We start from the raw sequence: 7,992 nt of genomic DNA on the forward strand, positions 1-7,992 counted from the left end.
AAAAACATATTACAGTGGAACCTCGGTTTACGAACACCTCGGTTTATGAATTTTCGGTTTACGAATGCTGCGGACCCATCTGGAACGGATTAATTCACTTTCCATTACTTTCAATGGGAAAGTTCGCTTCAGGTTAAGTACAGACTTCCGGAACCAATTGTGTTCATAAACCAAGGTACCACTGTACTGGTTTCATGCGCTCAGTGACTACAGCTGACTTTTTCAATATGAGAGCTACAGGCGATATCCAGGATATGACTGCATCCTTGCCTTTATTTATTCTATAAGGAAGTAAAACACTTAATTCCTGGACCAGCCCAGGCAGGACAGATGGGCAGCCTTGCAGACCTGTTTGGATACTCAACAATATTACTTTATCCCCGATTTATTTGCTCTCCCTCCCTCCCTCTTTTAACTTTTGTGTTTATGCTATGAGTGCACAGCTGCATGGAGAAAGAAAACATGCAGGAAATGGCAGGAAGGCAAAGGATACAACACAAAACACATGCACACACACCTGCTCATTCACTCTTTAACAATTGCCTGGGAGGATTCCACAAGGCTGCAGCCAAGACATTTGCACTGGACCCGGAAATCTTTCCCTGCATTTTAAAAGCCCTCATTTACAGGGAAGCGAGGGGCAGAGTACAAAGTTTCTTTGTACAGTGAGAAGGTTGTGTAAGGGAAACGGACTCAGACAATTGCTCCAGGAAGTTCCTTGTGCTACCTTTTGAAGAAGTGGGGGCGGGGGGCTTTTAGGGTTTGGTACAAAGCTGGCTTCTCCATCTCCATGCCCTCTTATCCTGCACCAACTCCTTAGGGCTGGGGTGTCTCTTGCCCCCTCAATATGGTTTAGCATGGGGCTCAGCCCCCTCAATATTGAGGGGGCAGAGGAAGCTGAGCACCCAGCCAAATACAGCACAGCACCAATGGCAGGCACCTCCTAAGCGCAAGAGAGGAGGAGCTGCGTCCATTGGCGCTGTGCAGCGCTGGGCTAAGCACTCGGCCCCTCCCAATGATATGCATGTTCTTCTTCTTCTTTGGCAATCCCTCGTAGCCGAGTAAGATTGTATTCCATAAACACGGTTTTAACAATGAGTCCATAAGTGACTGTGGAGGCCAATTCTGGATCCGCACGTCCTTCCACAGTGGGGACATTGGTTTCTGGGCGGGAGTTGATCATGGTGTGGATTTGCCAAGCGTGCCTGAGATCGAGTGTCTTCATTTTTTTTTTATAAAGATTTTTATTGATTTTCAAAAAAGACAGACACAAACAAAACATACAATATAGCACTGTCCCTTCATTTTCCCTCCACCCACCGGTCCACTTCTGCCACCAGTGGAACCCGTGTGCTTTAAGAATCAAAGGGGTCCAATTGTGAGTTGAGTTCAGCTTCCCCCCTCCCTCCCCCCCCTATCCCCCCCCCTGCCACTGAGAGAACAGGGAGGAAGGAGTTATGGGGATTTGCATCCCCCAACTCTTTCATAATCATATTTACAAACATACAACACCACAAACAAAAAAGAAAAAAAAAGAGAAAGAAAATTGGGAAAAGTTGAAACTTCCCAGTTCTTGTTATTTTAACATTTTAATTGCGACTCCCTCGATAGTCTTCCTCATGGTTTTCCTAACAAATTCTGATTACTTGTGGCGAATTTTCCAACTCAGTTTCAAATCTTAATCTTATAATATTAACTCAATCCTCCTCCTTTTTCATGCTGCCCTCCCACAGGTCCCCTCCTGCCACAAGAGGAACCCGCAGGGCACAGCACTTCCAAGGTTCCATTTCCTCCTCACCCATCTGGGCACCCCCTGCCACTGAGTGCCTCAGAATAAGGAGAGGGGGGTAGGCAGCTTTCTTGCCTAAACACCTCACTTAACTTACAAAAATTTACAATAACTTAAAAATTCTTTCCCAAACCATTCTTATGCTCCCTTAAGAAAACATAACTTTTTTCCCTTTCTTTTTTACATTCCATCTCCTCTCCCTAAGTCTTTTTCCCCCAATTGGTTCAGCGTTTCCATTATCATGCCAAGATTTCGAAAACCGTCTTTCAAAAACCAAAACAATACCTTTTAACTAAAGTTTTTACCCCACACCCATTCTTTCCCAAATCCATCTCCAGACCTTTGCCCCCCCCCCTGCCCCTGTCCTTCCCATCCCTCAAAAACACCACTCCACATTTTAACTCCTCCAGGATCTTCAATTCCATTAGTCTTTAAGTTCCTTTGCCTCTCATCTTCTTGTTCTGCTTGTTTTTCTTCCTTTTGGAAATCATATTTTGCTTCATCCCAAACAAATTTGTCATAGTCCAAGTCCTCTTCAATACTTTCATCCAATTGTTTCTCCTCACGCACAGTCTCAGATTCAGCAGTCTCCAAATCTAAATTATCCTCTAAGTCCTGGACTTGGACTTCAGTCTCGACTGGTGATAAGTTGAGATGTTGCCGTTCCTTGTAAAAGTCTTCCCATGACAGCAAATAGTTCAGCACAGTCTCCTGGAAGGCTTGAGAAAGCTTTGTTTTCATACTTCTTGTAACCGCAAATAAACAGGGGGTAGGGAACAATGGGTACTGGAAAATTCCTTTCTCAGACGATCGACTCCATTTTGGCTGTTCTTTTCCTTAGTTCTTAACTCAATCCCAAATCCGTTCTTACTTCCAATTTAAATAGTTCTATCACGTTTTCAAACAATTTTTAACTGTTCAACAATGCAATCAATCCACCCGGTCTTTTGACAGTTTGACAGCTTTTGACAGCTGTCAAAACACTCTTCCCCTTAATGCCGCTGTACCTCAAGGGGTGCCGGACTCGGGGGCTGAGATGGTTCCAAAAAAGTCTTTTTTTCCCTCTCGGGTCCACAACTCCAAATTCTTTTGTTGCTCGGCTTAGGTTTTTTTTTTAAATCGCCTCCCAGTTTCCCATTAGGAAGAGACCGACTTCCGTTACTTTAAAGTCTCTCCTATTTTTCCAATCAGCAAATTTAAAATCCAGATCAAAGTTCCACTTACTTCTTTGGAAATCTTTAATTTAAATCGGAAGAATCCGCCGCTTGCCGGGTCAGGACTCGGAGCTTCGCTTCCCGGAGGTAAGATGTGGCCCAAAATGGCTCCCGCGGTTCAACCCCGCCGGCTCACGATCGCTCTATTGAGCTCTCGGGCGGCGGGGGATCCGCCAAACGGAGCAGCCGCTGGACGCCTAAGTCATCGGAACTCTCAATCCGATGCTTTTACGGGGAGTCCGCTCGCTCTGCGGACTTCCCCCCCCTCCGAGAAGCCAGGGACCTCGGCACGCGAAGTCCCTGCGTCCTTCTCACCGCCGCGACGAACCGGAAGTCGAGATCGAGTGTCTTCAAAGCCCATGACACCTTTGGTAAAGGCTGTTCTCCAACTGGAGCGCTCGCAGGCCAGTGTTTCCCAGCTGTCGGTGTTTATACTACATTTTTTTTAGTTTTGCCTTGAGACAGTCTTTAAACCTCTCTTGTTGGCCACCAGCATTACGCTTTCCATTTTTAAGTTCGGAATAGAGTAGTCGCTTTGGAAGACGATCATCAGGCATCCGCACAACATGACCAGTCCAACGAAGTTGATGTTGAAGAATCATTGCTTCAACACTGGTGATCTTTGCCTCTTCCAGTACACTGATATTAGTTTGCCTGTCTTCCCAAGTGATGTGTAAAAATTTTCGGAGACACCATTGATGGAATCTTTCAAGCAGTTGGAGATGGCGTTTATAAGTGGTCCATGTTTCACAAGCATATAGTAAGGTTGGTAGTACAATAGCTTTGTAAACAAGCATTTTGGTTTCCCTGCGAATGTCCCGGCCCGGTCCTCGATATGCATGTATCACTTACTTGACATCCCAGATGCATGACACCTGTGTGACCTTGCGTGTGTGATGCTGGGCCCTCCCAATCTTGGGCCCAGGGATGTGGGTGGCACTGTGGTCTAAACCACTGAGCCTATTGGGCTTGCTGATCGGAAGGTTAGTGGTTCAAATCTGCTCAGTGGTGGTTAGTTCCCATTGCTCTGTCCCAGCTTCTGGCAACCTAGCAGTCTGAAAGCACACCAGTGCAAGTAGATAAATAGGTACCACTGCAGCGGGAAGGTAAACGGTGTTTCCATGCACCTTGGTTTCCGTCACGGTGCCCCGTTGCGCCAGTGCTGGTTTAGTCATGCTGGCCACTTGACCCGGAAAGCTGTCTGCGGACAAACGCTGGCTCCCTCGGCCTGAAAGCAAGATGAGCACCGCAAGCCCATAGTTGCCTTTGAGTGGACTTAACTGTCCAGGGGTCTTTTACCTTTTTTACCTAATCTTGGGCCCAAGCTGGCACCTCTGCTTTCATTCCTGGCAGTTGTGCTAAAATGTATACTTGTGCATGAGGAAGGACTTCAGATCAGCCCAAACACAAGTCAGGCAAACACCCAAACACATACAAGGATCACATACCCTCCAACATTTCTCCGACAAAAATAGGGATCCCCTATTCTATTATTATTATTATTATTATTATTATTATTATTATTATTATTATTATGCCCCACCCATCTGACTGGCTTCCAGCATATATTTAAAAACATTAAACATTATAAAATATATAAAAACTTTCCTTTACAGGGGGCTGCCTCCTTCAGATGTCTTCTAAAGATTGTATAATTACTTATCTCCCTGGCTCGGGTGATCACATAACTGATGAAAATAGGGACGTCCTAAGGAAAAGCGGGACATTCGGGAATGAAACCAGAAACAGCGACGGCTTCTGTAAATCCAGGACCGTCCCTGGAAAATAGGGACACTTGGAAGGTATGGGATCATGCATGTATGTGTCTAAGCCACAAAATGGAGGGGATGAAATCGTCTAAAGCAGGGACGTCCAACAGGTAGATCGTGATCTACTGGTAGATCACTGGACGATCAGTGGCAGATCACTGGCTCTTCCCCAACGAACCTCCAGAAGTTTGGCTCCCCTAAAAAAAGCTCAACATTTCCCCCCTGTACCCCCCAAAACCGGGACTGTCCTCCTCCCTAAAAAAAGCTTTGACTTTTGAACTTCCTAAAAAAAGAAAAGCTCAACAACTTTGACCTTTGATCACTGCCAGTGTTTAACTCTGTTAGTAGATCACCATCTCTTGGGAGTTGGCCACCCCTGGTCTAAAGGAAATAGCAGTCACGAAAGTCACAAAGGCAAAGCCTCATCCCCAATAGCTCTCCGTCCTGTGGAGCTAAAGTGAGAGGGCGGGTTTGCTTCACCTAGTACCCCCGGGGTCGTCATTCCAGGAAATATTGCATGGCTTCTCATTATGACAGTTAAGTTGAGAAAATGTACAGGATAGAGGAAATCTAGGCCGATGCAGCAGTTAAATTGCGAAAAGGCAGACACTGTGAGGCAAATGCAGCATTCCTGTTACACGCAATGTAGGGAGGGCAAACTTAGTGACTCAACAGAACAGGATGTAGCATATTTCCACCTGCATCGCGATGAGGGTGAAGTGGAAGAGGTTCTGGCTTTTAACAGGAGCTTGGGGCTGTGAACACACAATACTATCAAAGCACATTCGAAGCACATTTCCCACTTCAAAGAATTCCAGGCACTGTAGTTTGCCCCTCAGAGAGTTACCATTTCCAGCAGCCCTTAGCAAATGGCAGTGCCCAGAATTGTTCGGGTAGGTTGGGGAGGGGAGGGGGGAAACGTGCTTCAAATGTCCTTTAAAGATATAGTGAGACTAGTTTGGGCAGTTTATCTATTCTACCTTCATCATTTGTATGTGTATGGTCCCTGACCACCACTGACTGGTTGGACGCAGAGGGAAGACGGCTCAGAGGGTAGATAACATAGCAGGCCCGGCTCGCCCATTGACTCTAGTGGCGCAATGCACCACGGCGCCTGGGCGATCAGGGGGCGCTGAGGGGTGCCCCAGCAAGTGGGGGAGCTTCGCGGCGGCCTCCCTTTCCCCTCCACCAGCTGCGCCGCGAGAGCAGGGAGGGAAGCGAGCGGAAATGGGGCACTAGGACCCTGTTCCGCTCTGCAGCGCCAGGGTCATCCCTCACCCCGGCGCTGCGTTTCATTGGTAGAGGTGACGCCACTTGGCAGCACCTCTACCAATGAAACGCAGTGCCCTGTTGGCCGGAAGGAACCCGGCGTGGCCCGGCCTGCCCAGGCACCCCGCTCCACTGGGAGAAGGGAGGAAGGCCGCGCGGAGCAGCGGCGCCCCCTCCCCCACTCAATCCGGCGGCATCGGACAGGCAGGCGGCCTCCGGCACAGCACGGCCCTGCTGTGAGGTGCGGGGGCCGCCGTGAGGCTCCCGCCGCCCGGCACGCCAGGTAAGAGTTTTCCTTTTTTTAAAAAAAGGGGGGTGCCCAAGGGATCCCTGCACCAGGGTGCCCGATGACCTTAAGACGGCCCTGTAACATAGATAATTGTATCCTATCAGGGGAAACCGCTTACAATGGGCCTATCAGGGGAAGCTGCACATTCAGCTGTGTACATTACAGGAAATTTGCACTAAAATGCTGACTGGTTATCAGGAGGATGTAGCTTTGTGCAATAAAACTTGCAAACTGAAACAGAAATGCTGAAAACTGAACTTAAGACCGGGGGGGGGGGGGGATAAGAAACTGAGAATTGACAGACCCATCTATCCCTGCAGACGTACAGTACAGTGCTTTAAAGATAGGTGAAATGCAATCCCAGCACACTGCCTGGCTTTAAAGCAGGCATCCCCAAACTTCGGCCCTCCAGATGTTTTGGACTACAATTCCCATCTTCCCCGACCACTGGTCCTGTTAGCTAGGGATCATGGGAGTTGTAGGCCAAAACACGTGGAGGGCCGCAGTTTGGGAGTGGCTGCTTTAAAGCTGCGTTCTTGGGCTGTCTTCAACGGTAGCCCCATGTAAAGTGTGCTGCAGTAGTCCAAGCATGAGGTTATCTGAGGCCAAGCTATTCCAGTCCAAGGACAGCTGCTGAAGCCAAGCGTAGGCACTCCTTTACACTGGACCTCCAGTGATAGCTTGGAATTAAGGAATACCTCCAAGCTATGAAATTGCTCTGTCAGGGGAAGGGACACCTACTTAACTGTAATAATAGTAATTAAGCAAGAAAAAGCGACCACAAGGCAAATGCACTCAGCATCTGCGCTCTTCATCTGGAGCATGCTCCTCTTTTGGACGGACTTGTGACTTCTCGTTTCGGTTTTTGAAGGTATCACGGGAAAATAGCCTGTTCCTCCTGCAGTGTCGAGATTGCAGAGTTGGTTCCTACCTCAAAGAACAGCACAAAGAAGAACAAACAGCTGTGTCTTCTCAGAAACCCATCATAGGATGGAAAGTGAAGCCAGGGTGCAAAAAGCAGCAAACAAATACCACCAGATTTTTTCACGCATCCTTAAAAAGATAGTACGGTATAGTATAATGGGTTTAATTCAGGCGGAGACGAATCTGCGTACAGGGGGGAGGTTCAAAAGGTATCCACAATGTGCTCAGAGAACAATCTGCACCTAAATATTGGCAAGACAAAGGAGATGGAGTTGGACTTTTGGAGGAAGAGAGGGGAGTTAGCCCCGTTGTATATCAGGGGGGGGGGGCTGTGTGAAGTGAGTCTCTTCCTTTAAATACCTGGGAGTCCATCTTAGTGAAGACCTAACTTGGAAGGTCAATACAGCCCAGGTGATTAGGAAGGCCCAACAGAGACTTCATTTCCTTAGGGTCTTGTGTAAGAACAAGGTTGGACAGCAACTGATGATTTCCTTCTATCGGTCCACGATAGAAAGTGTTCTCTCATACTGCATTACGGTGTGGTATGCTGGTTTGACAGCCATGGACAGAGAGTCCCTACGGAGGGTGGTGAAGACAGCGCACGATATCGTGGGCTGTCCCCTGAGTCCATTAGATGTTATCGCGAGAGACCGCTGCCTCAGAAGAGTGAGGAACATTCTCAGGGATGACTCACACCCTGACCAGCACCTTTTTAAATTCTCCTGCCCTCGGGCAGGA

This window comes from Zootoca vivipara, chromosome 9 (assembly GCF_963506605.1).
Source record: "Zootoca vivipara chromosome 9, rZooViv1.1, whole genome shotgun sequence".
Lineage (NCBI taxonomy): Eukaryota > Metazoa > Chordata > Lepidosauria > Squamata > Lacertidae > Zootoca > Zootoca vivipara.